This window comes from Danio rerio, chromosome 8, assembly GCF_049306965.1.
Source record: "Danio rerio strain Tuebingen ecotype United States chromosome 8, GRCz12tu, whole genome shotgun sequence".
NCBI classification, from domain to species: domain Eukaryota; kingdom Metazoa; phylum Chordata; class Actinopteri; order Cypriniformes; family Danionidae; genus Danio; species Danio rerio.
This window is the reverse complement of record NC_133183.1, coordinates 57,849,392-57,866,027: the sequence shown is the minus strand read 5'-3', so window position 1 is coordinate 57,866,027 and position 16,636 is coordinate 57,849,392. Positions and strand designations below refer to the sequence as shown.

Here is a 16,636-nt window from a genome sequence, read left to right as displayed (position 1 = left end):
GAACAGAACAAATAGACAAAATGGTTGAAGTATCTCTTTAATGTTCCAGTAGATATTAGTACCTAAAGGACTATATATGCTTACCTAAAATATACAAAAGTGCACCTTTCAGTTCTGCCCTAGTGAGTCTTTGTACGTTTATTTCTGAGAGTGTACCAGGGAGAAAACATCGCCTTCATGCATCTGTGAAATGTCTTCACTGCCTTATTTTTCCATTTTCAGATGTTGAAAGAGTGTCAAGACTTCTCATCCACATTCACCTCTCTTAGAACCTGTTTTGTTCCTATTCAATTTCTGGAAACTTTGAATTCAGTATTTCATCTATTTCACATCATTTCCATTTTGACTGGCAATACAGTAATTATCTGATAGTTCTTTAAAGGTTCATTAAAAAGGGAAAATTGACTCATCCTTTGCTCAAACTCATGTCATTCTCGTGTCATATTTGTGACGTTTTCCAGTTTGTTAGACCATACAATGGAAGTTAAAGATAATTATTTATTTTCCATTCGCTTAGTCTCTATATCGGAGGTCACCACAGCAGAATGAATCGTCAACTATTCCAGCATATGTTTTACACAGCGGATGCTCTTCCAGCCGCAACCCAGTACTGGCAAACACCCATACACACTCATTCACACCAACACTATGAACAATTTAGTTTATTCAATTCACTTAGAGCACATGTCTTTGGACTGTGGGGAGAACCGAAGTGCACCCAAGTAGTTTGAATTTTAGTGACAAATAATATTCTGGAGTCTCTAATTTGCATATTTGTAGGAATAATCAATAAAACATTATTATTGAAATTATTGATTTTTATTTTATGCCAAGTTTAAGAAGTAAAGTCAAAAACCAAACTTGATTGAGGGCTGTGGGCCAAAGCTAAATATCCCAAACTGTATAACATTATAGTTGCCATGGTAACTTCCCAATTTAATAATATAAAAAAATAAACAAAATAATAATATATATATATATATATATATATATATATATATATATATATATATATATATATATATATATATATATAAACTTAATCATATGAATAATTATATTTATTTTTACATTTTATAATGCACTTCTTACAATAAAACCATAAACAATCTTGTAACACACAATAGTGAAATATATGTCCTAATAGTGTTTTTACAACGTACCACACATATATATCTGTCAATATCTCTCAAAAAAAGATGTGTTTTAGTGTTTCATTACCCTTTTAACAAAGTTGATGAATTCACTTTTAAATGAAACATTTAATTTCTTTTTTTTTTTTTTTTGTAGCTCAGCAATTAAACAAAAGACTATGTAAAATTAGAAATGACTATCTCTGATTAAGGGATTCGACCTAACCAAACCCATTATTTGTTTTATCTCTTCTCTGATTGGTTGGGGGGACAAATTAAAGGTTTCCATGGGCCAACTTTAGCCAGCAGGCCCTAGTTTGGGCATCTCTGCTCTAAACCCATCTGCTTAACTTGAGCTAATAAAGAGTCTGTACTAAAGCTGAACAAGGTTTCGTTTGAGCATCGATATTACAACGTGTGTATCCACAATAGTCGATTAAGATTATGTATGACGATTAAAAGATAAAGATGTCATTAAATATTATTTATACAATGATGACCATGTTATTTGTCGTTTGATGGTTCACTCTCTGTTCTCGAATGTTGGTAGACTGCCCCGTTTATTTACATTTTTATTTCAAATGTTTAATCTTTCCAAATAGAGACATTCAAATCATCAATATTTTGTTTTGCTGAGATATATATATTGCGATATGAATACAATTTCGCCAGTTTTGAATAGCTCTATTTGGAAAGATTTCATTAATTTAGATCATTTGGGGTGATTAACTCTTTTTCTATCATAAACTAAAATAAATTACAAGCGTATATAAATACGACAAACGTTAAATAACAGTGCTTCATGGTTTTCCAGAAAGTCTATCAGTACTGAAACACAGAAATTAAACAATCAAATTTTTTAATGAAACTATCACTGTAATAAAAATTTTCAAAAGTAATATTTAATATAATATTTTTCATTAAAAATATAATATTATATAAATATTATGTAATTATAATTCATTAGTACATAATTTAATCCTTCAGTGTGACTACCGTGGATGCACACATTGTAATATCAATGCTCAAATGATATATTGTTCAGTCCTGTCCTATTTTTATATATTTGCAATATATTATTTATTATTTTATGCAGATGCACTGCATAAAAAAAGACTTAATCATCCCGGTTGATTGAAATGAATTACATATTTTCAAATAGAGACATTCGAATCATCTGCTCAAAATATATTCATATATATCCAATTTTCAATACCATGTAGCCCTAGTCTGTACACTTGAATCGTCAATCCCACTGTGATCGTTTTCTATTAAATGTATTTATTTGACTGCCAAACGGACATGCACACAAACACACTCCTTAAAGACACACATCCTCACACATCGTTGACCCTTAGCAGCGGGACACTTATTTGTCAATGAGTGTGTTTGTAGCCATAGCCTCTTCACCCCTGATCGGGCCCAGGCCTTGGAAAATCTGATCACATTAGCCACATGTTGCTTCTAATATCATTTCAATAAAAAATAAAAAAAGGACGCTGCCCTCTTAGACACGTAAAGTTCAGCGGTCGCCGATGACAGAGCCATGGGGGTCTGCTGCTAATTTCCCGCCCCAAGCCTTGTAATCTATGGCAGAGATTAGGGTAAAGCAGTTATTCTTGACTATTTTATTAAGAGGTGCTTTAGGCGCTGGAAGAGGGGCTTTATTGCTTTTCAAACGGCGTGCCATACAATACAAGACAAACATTTGCTGTTATTTCAGCAAACTCGATTCAGATGTGGCGGCTCTCTCTCTTTTTTTTTTCTCCGGGAGGAACTTGGCATCAAAGAAAAAGTCTCTTAAAACAAAAAATCTTCCCTTCTGCACAGGTCTCGCCCTGAACTGTGTCCGGTAGATAAATAGGGAGGTGTCAAAAGAACAGGCAGGAGTCCCACACCTAGTTTTAATTAAAAGAGAGAGTGCTGACATGCACAGAGGGAGGGACGATCCCGTTCACAAACCGATACCGTTTCAGCACGTTTATGCACGCGTGTGCTGTAGCGAACACGCTAGGGGTCCCTAACTGTCATTTATAATGCCGAGTTACAAGTGTAAGACTTGGAAACCTCTGAAATCAAAGAAATTAATGACAGACCTAAGTTTAAAATTATTCATAAAAAATCTGATTTTGATATCTTCTTCAAATTAAATGTGCAAAAGTGTTTTATATACTTAGAAAAAGTGAATTTTGTAAAGCCAAAATGTCAAATAATTAATAAAATATTTATTATTTAGCATAACCCATTATTTATGTTAAATATATTAGGTATATATATACCTGAAAGGGCTTTGAGGTTTTTTAGAAAGTCTAACAGTACTGAAGCACCGAAATTAAACAATCAAACGTAAAATAACATGGTCATCGTTGTATGAATAATTTTCAAAACTAATATTCAATATTATATTTATTTCTTTAGTATATAATCTAATCCTTCAATGTGACTCGTGGAGAAACATATTGCGAAATTGATGCTCAAACAATATATTGTTCAGTCCTAATATATATTTCCCAAATGGTGTTTCACAGTGCAAGGAAATTTTCACAGTATGTCTGATAATATTTTTTTTCTTCTGGAGAAAGTTTTATTTGTTTTATTTCGGCAAGAATAAAAGCATTTTTTTTTTTTTTTTAAACACTATTTTAGGTCAATATTATTAGCCCCTTTAAACTGTTTTTTTTTTTCAATAGTACAGAACAAACCATCATTATACAATAACTTGCCTAATTACCCTAACCTGCCTAGTTAACCTAATTAACCTAGTTAAGCCTTTAAATGTCACTTTAAGCTGTATAGAATATATATATATATATATATATATATATATATATATATATATATATATATATATATATATATATATATATATATATATATATATATATATATCATTCTGAATATTTTTATACTTATGATTTTTAATGTTTATTGTAATGTTATTTATTTATTCTGAAAAATGAATCCACTTGTTGTAATGATGATGGAAAAACATTTAATGTAAATAAGTGAATTAATAAATAAATTACACTTAAATGAACACATTTTGAACGTTTCTATTCATCCAGAGAAAAACAAATCTGAAAAGGTTTCATGGTTTTTAAAAACTATTAATCAGCAAAATTGTTTTCAACATTAATAATAACAAAAATAACAAGGCTCATTCCTAAAAAGTTAATGATCATCAATAATCATTTAGTGCCAAACCAGCATATTAGAATGATTTTTGTAACAAATGTTATTTAATATCTATAATAGAAATATATGATATGAAATATATATATATATATTTCATATCATATATTTCTATTATAGATATTAAATATATATATATATATATATATTTTTTTTTTTTTTTTTTACACACTGGGAAAATGTTTAATTTCGATTGATTTAAATGTAATTTAAGTCAAATTTATTATGTAACCATATTTGCCAGTCTTAGCTAAAGTAAATCAAGCTAATTAGGCTCATTTATGAAAATGTTGACAAAACGAGTTATTCAAGTTTTAAAATATTCTGTTGGATATAATAATAATACTAATAATAATAATAATAACAATAATAATAATATAGTAGGTGGTTTATTCTGCTGTGGCGACCCCTGATTAATAAGGTACTAAGCAGAAAAGAAAATGAATGAATGATGAATGAGTATTACACTTAACCAACCTTTATACTTTCATTTAAGAATGGTGCTATTAAATATGTATTCAAACCAAAAACTTGTATTGAGGTCTCATGAAATTTCTCACAAAACACTGCATACGTATAATGAAATGATCATAATGCCCTAAGCATTTGAATAAATGTGCAAAAGCCAAGCTCTTAACATGCTGTGATACGCGATAACATAGAGCCTGTTGCCTTTTAGCGTTGGTGACGGCTGTCTGAAATCTAGTTATCAAAAAATCTGACCCATCAAAGACCAGACCAAAACCTGGTTTAAATGTTTGATTGATTTTCTGTGTAACTAACTCTGCAGCAGGAAAATTAGCCAGATCTTCTGTCACACACACAGAGTTGAACTTGATCCACGTGCAGTAACTGTAGTAAGTAGCGAGGGCAACCGGTGTGCTCTAAAACAACCTAAACCCGCGACCTTTAACCTGCTGACATTCCAAATATGCCATTCAAACACCAAAGAATAATAAACAAAGCAAAGATAATGGACCCCATGTGGCGTATAAAGGTGCAGTTAGGGGACAGAGCGATGATCATCCTAAAGCAGATACAATGAGGAGCATGGCAAATAAGTGATATATAAACAAATACATATTTGCATCTGTCAACAGCTTTTGACCATCCCTGCACCTCTGACTTCTATTATGAAGACATGTTGCAGTGAGTTTCACAATAGCAGAGGAAATGAATCATATAATTGGCTAGAAAAGCTAAAGTCAGTTTGACTGTGATCAAAAGTCTGCGTTTCTCAGGAGACCTAACAGAAAACATTTGGAGGCCTGTCCAGAGCTCATCTCATCTGACTGTGACACACTCACACTGAACGGATGTGTACAGAACTGCCAATTATTGGTGTACAGTGCGTATATATATATATATATATATATATATATATATATATATATATATATATATATATATATATATATATATATATATATATATATATATATATATATATATATATATATATATATATATATATATATGACGGTGGCGCAGTGGGTAGCACGTTTGCCTCACAGCAAGAAGGTCGCTGGTTCAATCCTCGGCTCAGTTGGCGTTTCTGTGTGGAGTTTGCATGTTCTCCCTGCGTTCGCGTGGGTTTCCTCCGGGTACTCCGGTTTCCCCCACAGTCCAAAGACATGCAGTACAGGTGAATTGGGTTGGGTAAATTGTCTGTAGTGTGTGTGTGGATGTTTCCCAGAGATGGGTTGCGGCTGTAAGGGCATCCGCTCCGTAAAAAACTTGCTGGATAAGTTGGCGGTTCATTCCGCTGTGGCAACCCCGGATTAATAAAGGGACTAAGCTGACAAGAAAATGAATGAATATATATAGACATTTTGTATACAACTGTAAAATTATTATCTCTTTTAGTAGATCGTTTATATAAGAGACTTGCTTTGTTTACCAAATAAGTGTATATAATCCACAGATTTTTTAACACAATTTTGTATATACTGTGTATAATTACACACATACATATACACACATTAGAAATGCTTATTTATATATTTAAATTAAATATATATTTTTAATACAAATTACATATACATATAAATATATATGTAAATATTTTAGTTTTGTATTTTATACACACACACACACAATACTTATAAGCTAATTATCTAAACACAAACTTTAACTTATTTGCGATTAATCAGGCAAGTTAAAAATTACAAGTTGACTTTACTTAAATATATATTGTATGCCTGTTGCCTTAAATGTTTTTAAATAAATGCATTGTAATAAAAATTCAGATTTACAAAATTAGTTAACTTAAAAATTGTGAAAACTACATTTTAAATGTTGGATTTTTATTCTTTAGGTGAACGATTATTTATGCGCATTATATGTGCATATTTATAAACATGAAATCAACTTAATAGTTTCAAGTTACAACAGGTTCAGGTTTACTCACTTATAAGTGTAGTCAAATTGTCACTGTCCATATACACACACGCACGCACACATATATATATATATATATATATATATATATATATATATATATATATATATATATATATATATATATATATATATATATATATATATATATATATTGTATATACTGTATACGCATACACGTTACACATACAAGAATATGCTTATTTATATTTGTAAAGTCAATAGTTATATGTAATTACATTATGTATATGCAAACTAAGTCAAATTAATTTTTCCAAGTTACAACAGGTTTACTTACTACTTAGTCAAATTGTCACTGTATAATTTGAACCATTTTCTACCTCAATACCAATGGGTTTGCACAAATTTTAGGTAATCACCTCAGCTTAGTTAGCAGATATTTGCAGGCATATTCATTTTTGTGGAAACCGCTCTCTTTCTCTACCATGTTGCTTATTTGTGTCCTTTAAAATTAGTTTATTCATTAATTTTCCTTTAACTTAGTCCTTTTATTTATCATTGGTCGCCACAGCGGAATGAAACGCCAACAATTCCAGCATGTTTCACACAGCGGATGCCCTTCCAGCTGCAACCCAGTACTGGGAAACATCCATACACTCTTATTCACACTTGTACACTACAGTCAATTTAGTTTGTGTATGTCTTTGGACTCTAGGGGAAACCGGAGCCAACATGGAGAGAACATGCAAAATCTACACAGAAATGCCAACTGAGCCATCTGGGACTCGAACCAGGGATCTTCTTGCTGTGAGGCCACAGTGCTAACCACTGAGCCACTGTGTCGCCCGTTGTTTAAAATACAAAAAAAAAAAATCATTTTTTATAACCATATATTGAATTACTGTATGTAAATATTGATATTTTTTGAAACACAGGTCATTTTTTTAATAAACCAAATAAGAAACATGTTATTAATTGCAGTTGAAGCATGAAGTTTAACATGTTTTCTCCTTGAAATAAAATCTTTATATATATATAGTGCACGTCTAAATAATTTTCTCACGCGTTATTGCCTTGAAATCTGAATCCGAGTCATGGCTGCGTTGCGTGTTTACATCATTCCCTCCGCAAAGCAGTAACAGTTGCCAGAGTTGTCACAACAACACAATGTGCAGTGAGGAACTCCCTAAAAACCTCAAAAGCCTGAAAATAATCCCAACATCAGGAACTTCAATCTGACTGACAGGCCGTTGACTGAAAGCCATTTGTTTCGAATAACGTATTCCCAATTAAAACTTTAATTGACATCTTCTGAAACCTCAGAGACATTTGTGAATGGTCAGCTTAGGAGAGGACAAAAAAACCCAACACACACACACAGGCTGGTATTCTAACCGCCCATAAAACACTACTCCGAAACCGGATCTTCACTTTATGCGAGCTGAAGGATGTGGGAAGAGTCGACGGGGAGAAAAAAAGAGTGCGAGAGGGAGAGAAAAAAGCAAATATCAGAAGTCACAAAGTAGTCTTGTGCGGGTGCCCTCCAAACACTCTAAATCACTCAAATCCACAGAGATGCCCGGAGAAAAGGTCTCATTGATGGAAAACAGCAGCTAAACTGGCCTTATTCTAGCTGCTTAATCCTCAGCTTTTTTATTATTGTGGATATGGTTTATCCTCATTTGCGATTACAAATTATGAAACCTAAATTTGACCGCTTGATTTGAAGAACAGAATATCGGACTGTAATTTTGAAAAAGATTACATTTAAGTGATTGGACTTGACTCACAAAATACTTTGTCCTGCTCGTTCGAACTACTTATTTAAAATGAGCTGAAACAACATAATTCTTGAGGGTTTTTGGGGACAATTTAATAGTTTTATGTTCAATCCACTTAAACTTGTAAAAACAACTAGATTCTTAAAGTTTGAGAACAAACTTTGAGGCTGGCTTGTGAAAGCCTGATGGTAATAGTTTATTTAGTTTAAACAGTTTTAGTATGAATAATAGAAGTATGAATAGATAGATAGATAGATAGATAGATAGATAGATAGATAGATAGATAGATAGATAGATAGATAGATAGATAGATAGATAGATAGATAGATAGATAGATAGATAGATAGATAGATAGATAGATAGATAGATAGATGGATAGATTATGGAGGGATGGATGAATGGATGGATGGATGGATGGTGTGCTAGCATGAGTCAAACAAGCCAACCCCCGCTTCTTTACGATGTTCTAATACTGAGATATAGCTGCTGTTATATCGTTGCTAGGTTAGTCTGTTTTGTTGCTATGGAGTGGATTGTCAGCTTAGACTGATGATGTATCAAAGCTTCTTGCCAGTAGGAACAGTTAAAAGCAACACCCATGTCTCTATCACATTGCAGCATGACGATATCAATCTGAGCCTCTATAATTGCAGTCTATGGGACCGTTGCTAGGGTGCCGTATCTGGTTGTTAGGGGTGTGGCTAGAAAGTTAAAAGCTCATCAGTTATTGGTAGTGAGTTAAATGAGCCCAGTTAGAAGTCTGTGCAACAGTCTGATGTAGAGTTATGAGCTCACAAAGTTTGACCCAATGTAAAGTCAATGAGAGTCTTTTGCAGTGGAAGTCTATGGGACAGTTTCTAGGGTCCCAAAAGTGGTTGCTAGGGTGTGGCCAGAAAGTTAAAAGCTCATCAGTTATTGGCAGTTAGGTAGTCTGAGTTAAATGAGCCCAGTTAGAAGCCTGTAGGACAGTCTGATGCAGAGTTATGAGGTCACAAAGTTTGGTCCAATGTTAAGTCAATGGGATTTTTCAGACGGTCCCGGGACGTTTTTTGGAAAACCAAAAGTCGGATCAGTCGGAAAAGATATAGCAACCCGAGTCAGACCAGTTTGGAGGTCTGGTGTGAGTTTGGTGGTCATAGCTTGAAAGCTCTAGGAGGAGATAGAGTTTAATTTTTAGTCTCAGAAGAAAAATAGGATAACAATAGTCTGGCTTGCTACACAAGCCAGCCTAATTAAGCAAATTTAATCAATCTATGTTGGGACAACATGAAAGAATTTTGTTGAACACAGCAATTTCTACAGTGTATTTCATAAAACTGTTGTACTTGCGCAAAAAAAAATTACTGCTTGTTCAAACTACTTGCACTCGCCGGCCACTTTATTAGGTACACCTGTCCAACTGCTTGCTACCACAAATTTCTAATCAGCTAATCACATGCCAGCAACTAATTTAGTTGCATGTAGACATGATTAAGGCGATCGCTGCAGTTCAAACTCAGCATCAGAATTGGGAAGAAAGCTGGTTTAAGTGACTTTGAATGTGGCATGGTTGTTGGTCCCAGGTGGGCTGGAGTATTTTAGAAACTGCTGTTCTACTGGGATTGTCACGCACAACCTTCTCTAGGCTTTACAGAGAATGGTCTGAAAAAGAGAAAATATCCAGTGAGCGACAGTCCTGGGGGCGCAAATGCCTTGTTGGTGCCAGAAGTCAGAGGAGAATGGGCAGACTGGTTCCAGCTGATAGAAAGGCAACAGTAACTCAATTAACCACTCGTTACAACCGAAATCTGCAGAAGAGCATCTCTGAACGCACAGCACGTCCAACATTGAGGCAGATGGGCTACAGCAGCAGAAGACCACACCGGTTGCCGCTACTGTCAGCTAAGAACAGGAATCTGAGGCTACAATTCGCACGGGCTCACCAAAATTGGACAATAGAAGATTCGAAAAACTTTGCCTGGTCTGATGAAATTTTGAGTCAGATTTCTGCTGCAACATTGGAATGGTAGGATCAGAATTTGGCATCAACAACATAAATCAGCATGGATCCATCCTGCCTTGTATCAATGGTTCAGGCTGGTGGTGGTGGTGTAATGGTGAGGGGGATATTTTTTTGGCACACTTTGGGCCCATTAGTAACAATTGAGCATTGTGACAATGCCACAGACTACCTGAGTATTGTTGCAAACCATGTCTATCCCTTTATGACCACAGTGTACCCATCTTCTGATGGCTGCTTCCAGCAGGATAACACACTATGTCATTAAGCGCAAATAATCTCAGACTGGTTTCTTGAACATGACATTGAAATCACTGTACTCAAATGGCCATCACAGTCACCAGATCTCAATCCAATAGAGCACATTTGGGATGTGGTGGAACGGGAGATTCACATCATGGATGTGCAGCTGACAAATCTGCAGCAACTGCGTGATGCTATCATGCCAAAACCAAAACCTCTGAGGAATATTCCCAGTACCTTGTTGAATCTATGCCACGAAGGATTAAGGCAGTTCTGGAGGCAAAAGAGGATCCAACTCGGTACTAGTAAGGTGTACCTAATAAAGTGGCCAGTGAGTGTATATAAAATGAGCTGAAACAACACACTTTGTGAGACTTTTTTTTTAAATAACTTAATTGTTTATGTTTAATCCACTTAACTTAATTAAACTATGTTGGGACAGCATGAAGGAATAGCGTGGAACCATGTTTTTTAGTTGTATTTCCTTCAGAGCTGGACGACTGCAGGACGTCCAGCAGGCCAAACAGAAGCAAGTGAACCGCGTGTGTCTTTGTGTGCGGGAGTTAATGATTATCTCCCGAGTGGACGCGGACTGTGGCTCGCCGCCAGTATACAGTGCAGGAACGTCCCTCTTCCCTTTGTAGACGCTTCTAATCTGGTGAAAGCCTCTCCCCTGAGTCCATCCCATGATAATGTCATACACACAGAGGGTATAATAGAGCAATTTGTTTACCTTCCAAAGCCTTGATCTTTCTCAATCCTGCTTTTTTTCTCTGTCTGTCTCACTCTTTCACGCGGAGCTCAGCACTGCTGGAGCGGGATGAGAACGTATTGATCGGTGCCCGGCTTTCAATAGAGCGCTGCAAATTAAAGTCAATGGAAAACAAATTTGTTTCGGGATTGTCGCGCTGTTGTTGACCTAAAACGTCCAAACTGAGATTCACTTAAGGGAATGGATCACTGCAGTCTGAGAATTCCTTTACATCCATTTCATTGTGTATCAATGCATGTTGTTATAAATTTGATGGCAAAAATAAACACCTTTATTTAAGTATATACATACAGTTGAAGTCAAAATTATTAGCCCTCTTGGGTATTTTTTTTCCACCAAATGTCTAAATTGTTCACAATATTTCCTATAATGTTTTTTTCTTCTGGAGAAAGTCTTATTTGTTTTATTTCGGCTTGAATAAAGCAGTTTTTATTTTTTTTAAAAAACATTTTAAGGTCAAAATTATTAGTTTAAGATATTTTTTTTTGTTCGATTGTCCACAAAACAAGGTGACGCAGTGGAGCAGTAGGTAGTGCTGTCACCTCACAGAAAGAAGGTCGCTGGTTCGAGTCTCGGTTTGGTCAGTTGGCGTTTCTGTGTGGAGTTTGCATGATCTCCTGCGTTCGTGTAGGTTTCCTACCAGTCATTAAATTAGAAATTATATTTGTAAAGTTCATGTGAAATCAAATTGCGCAATGTTTGCTTTGCTATAGTGTTTTTTTTTTTAGAAAAGCACCGCCCCCTACTCAATATTCCATTTTAATTGAAAATACATCAACAGACTGAAATATGTCTCGACAACTTTTAGTTCACACAGACTTATTTGTTATTGTATGTGTGAGATTTTCAGCTCAAACTATTTCAAAATATAGGAGATAACTTCATTGTTTTATGTTCAATCAACTTGAATTTGTTAGGTTAATTGATTTGTGTTGAGACAACCCAAATGAATTCTGTGAACCCGTATTTATTTCACAGTGTAGCATTGCTGGGCTCTACACAATCGTTTTGTGTTGGGACAACTTAAAAGAATTAAGTTCACTTACTAGTTTTCACAAATTAAAGTGGATTGAACATAAAACAATTAAGTTGTCACTCAAAATAATCAAGAATTGTTTTGTTTTAGCTTATATATAGTTTAAACAAACAGCAAACGTCATTTGTAAAAAAAAAAAAATAGCTTGGTTCCACACAATTCATTTATGTTGTCCCAACACAAATGTATTAGGTTAGCTTAATATTTTTACAAATTTAAGTTGATTAAACGTAAAACATTTAAGTTGTCCTTAAAAAAACCCTAAGAATTGTTTCGTTTCAGCTCGTTTTAAAATATAGTTTGAACAAAAAGCAACCATCATTTGTAAAAATGGGGTGTTTCCACACAATTCATTTATGTTGTCTCAATAAAAAAATGCATTAGGTTAGCTTAACGTTTTTGCAAATTTTAGTGGATTGAACATGAAACAATTAAGTTGTCCCCAAAAACATCAAGAATTGCTTTGTTTCAGCATATTTTCAATACGTTGTTTGAACAAATACTCATTTGGCAAAGGTCATTTGTAAAAATAGCTTGGTTCCACACAATTCTTTTATGTTGTCGCAACTCAAATATATTAGGTTAGCTTAATTGTTTTTCCAAATTTCAGTGAATTGAATTGAAAACATTTAAGTTTTCTTAAAAGCTCTAAGAAGGGGTTTGTTTCAGCTCATTTTAAATAGGTTTGAACAAACAGCAAACGTCATTTGTTAGGAATAGCTTGGTTCCACAAATTCCTTCATTATGTACTAACACAATATAGGTTAGTTTAAAGTGTTTACAAATTTAAGTGGATTGAACATAAAACATTTTTGAAAGTTTAAGTTGTCCTCAAAAACATCAAGAACTGTTTTGTTTCAGCTCACTTTAAATACGTAGTTTGAACAAACAGCCAACGCCATTTGTAAAAAATATCTTTAATAAATTACATAAAGAAAATAAATAAATTAAATAAATAAATTTATCATGCAACCCCTCAATAAATAAAAAACAATAATAATTAAATTTATTAATTAAAAAATTGTTTGATTTTGAATTACTTGAAATTAATTTATCATATCACCCCCTAAATGAATAAATAATAAAGACAAGAAAAAACATAAAATTGATAAATTTATCATAGAACCCCCTAAATAAATAAATAAATAAATAATAAAAAATAAATAAATTAATTAATTAATTTATTTATTTATTTATTATACAACCCCCTAAATAAATAAATAGTAAAAAAACATAAAGAAAATAAATTTATCATACGACCCTCCTAAATAAAAAAAATAATAAATTTATCATACGAAATAAATAAATAAATAAATAACTCACTAATTTAATAACTAATTAATTAAATAAATAAAAAATAAACACATTTATTATATGACCCCCTAAATAAATAAATAAATAACTCACTAATTTAATAACTAATTAATTAAATAAATAAAAAATAAATAAACACATTTATTATACAACCCCCTAAATAAATAAATAAATAAATAGTAAAAAAAAAATTATACATAAAGAAAATAAATTTATCATACAACCCCCCTAAATAATAAAAAATAAACAAATAAATATATTATATGACCTCCTAAATAAATAAATGATTAAATAAATAAATAAATACATTTATCATATAACCCCCTAAATAAATAAATAAAAATAAATAAATAATTTATCATACAAACCCCCTAAATAAAAATAAATAAATAAAATAAATACATTTATCATACAACCCCCTTTGTTGTAAAACCCCCAATTTTATTTTCAAACAATTCCTTCATGTTGTCTCAACAAAAATTTATTAAGTTAGTATAATGTTTTTACAAATTCATGTGGATTGAACATAAAACAATTAAGCTGTTCTCGAAAAAGTCTTAAGAATTGTGTTGTTTCAACTCATTTTAAATAATTAGTTTTAACAAACTGCAAACGTCACATGTAGCATTGCCTTCGCTACCAACTGAGCAACAAGAACTCGTCAAATCATAACTAATCAATACAGATCCGACTGATTAGTATCCACAACCCCTGCAGTCTCCACAGCGAGTGGACTTGATACATACTTGCGCCAACTCTCTTCAATCCCATCAACACCGTCGCCCCCACCAGTGCCCATTCCTGTTCCTGCTCTCATCTCCTTTTCAACAAGAGCAGTTTGTCAGGGTCAGAAAGCAATTCAAAACCTCTATTAATGAGTGAGGGAGAGAAAAAGTGTGGTACGAGGAGGAGGAGGAGGAGGAGGAGAGAGGGGCGGTAGCCTGCCATCAAAGCCGACAAGAAAAGAAGGCCAGGTGCTTGTGGGAATCTCGGCTTTTTTTTTTTTTTTTTTTTGCAGGGATGGAATCTTCAGCGTAATTAACAGGCTGAAATCGGGGCCTTCTGAAGCCAGGAGGACAAACCCCTCCGAGGGGACAATTTGCACTTTTTTACAAGAGCCGCTGAGGGACGAGGAGAAAGGAGAGGAAAAGGGAAACTATGGCATCTTTTATCGGCGACACAAAGCGCCGCGTCCTTTCAAAGGCCTGCGCTGGAGCTTCCAGAGGAGAGGAAGAGCGAGTGAAATAAAGACGAAGAAAAACACAAGGGGGGAAAGGAGCTGAAGAAGTGGACAGCAGTCGGAAAAAAGGGGCACTGGTGCCAACATGCGCTTCACTGAGAGAAAAGAGCCAGGGGAAGTAGGTGCAGGGAAGAACGGGGGTCTGACATACGGCCAACTTGGAAGACCCTCCCAGAATTCAACAGCTATGCTCATTAACATTATTGCACAGGGCCCAAAAAACAGCTACAGAGCTAAACTGCAGGCATGCGCACGCTTCAGTGATGCCTGTTAAATGCTGTATGAAAACTGTTTATTAAAACTTATCTTTTGTTATTTTTTTCTTTAGTTGTTCCTCTTTGATTTGCACTTTTGTTACATATTGTAGGTAATTCCTTGTAACCTTTTTATTTATTTATTTATGGGGGTTGTATAATAAATCTATTTATTTATTTATTTATTTTTTTTTTTTTATTTAAGGGGGTTGTATGATATGTTTTTATTTATTTTGTATTTATTTTTTCAGGGTGTTGTATGATATTTATTTATTTATTTTTTATTTATTTATTTATGGGGGTTGTATAATAAATCTATTTATTTATTTTTTTTTTTTTTATTTAAGGGGGTTGTATGATATATGTTTTTATTTATTTTGTATTTATTTTTTCAGGGTGTTGTATGATATTTATTTATTTATTTTTTATTTATTTATTTATGGGGGTTGTATAATAAATCTATTTATTTATTTTATTTATTTTTATTTATTTAAGGGGGTTGTATGATATATGTTTTTATTTATTTTGTATTTATTTTTTCAGGGTGTTGTATGATAAATTTATTTATTTATTTTTTATTTGTTTATTTAGGCGGGTTGTATGGTAAATGTATTTATTTATGTATTTTTTTACTATTTATTTGGGGGGTTGTATAATTTATATTTTTTTTATTTAGGGAGTTTGTATGATAAATGTATTTATTTTTATTTAGGGGGTTTGTATGATAAATTTATTTTCTTTATATATTCATTTTTTAGCTATTTATTTATTTAGGGGTTCATATAATAGATTTATTTATTTTATTTTTCATTATTTATTGAATTAATTATTTATTTATTAAGGGGGTCGTATGAAAAAAAAAAAATATATATATATATATATATATATATATATATATATATATATATGTATGTATATATATTTGTTTTTTTAATTAAATTATTTATTTATTTAGGGGGTTGTGTGATACATTTATTTATTTTATGTATTTTCATTTATGATAAATTAATTTATTTAAATATTTATTTAAATATTTTATCATTTATTTAATTATTATAGTTTTTTTTATTTATTGAGGGATTGCATGATAAATCTATTTATTTAATTATTTATTTTTAGTATATATTTTTTATTTAGTTTTTATTTAGTTTATTTATGGGGGAGGGTGTTGTATAATATCTAAATGATGACTAATATCCTTTATTTATTTATTTATTGGGCAGATATTGAGTCTCTTAAATGTGTTGTCATGTGATAGAACTATATTTTATCATATTATCATATTTATTGTACTATATATGGTAATGAAAC

The 16,636-nt window shown here is 32.5% G+C and overlaps 1 protein-coding gene across 22 annotated transcripts in view; it reads right to left on the bottom strand.

Moving 5' to 3' along the window:
- prdm16 (PR domain containing 16) overlaps nucleotides 1–16,636 on the bottom strand; it is a 476,324-nt gene that overhangs the window by 441,108 nt on the left and 18,580 nt on the right. The window lies entirely within an intron of this gene.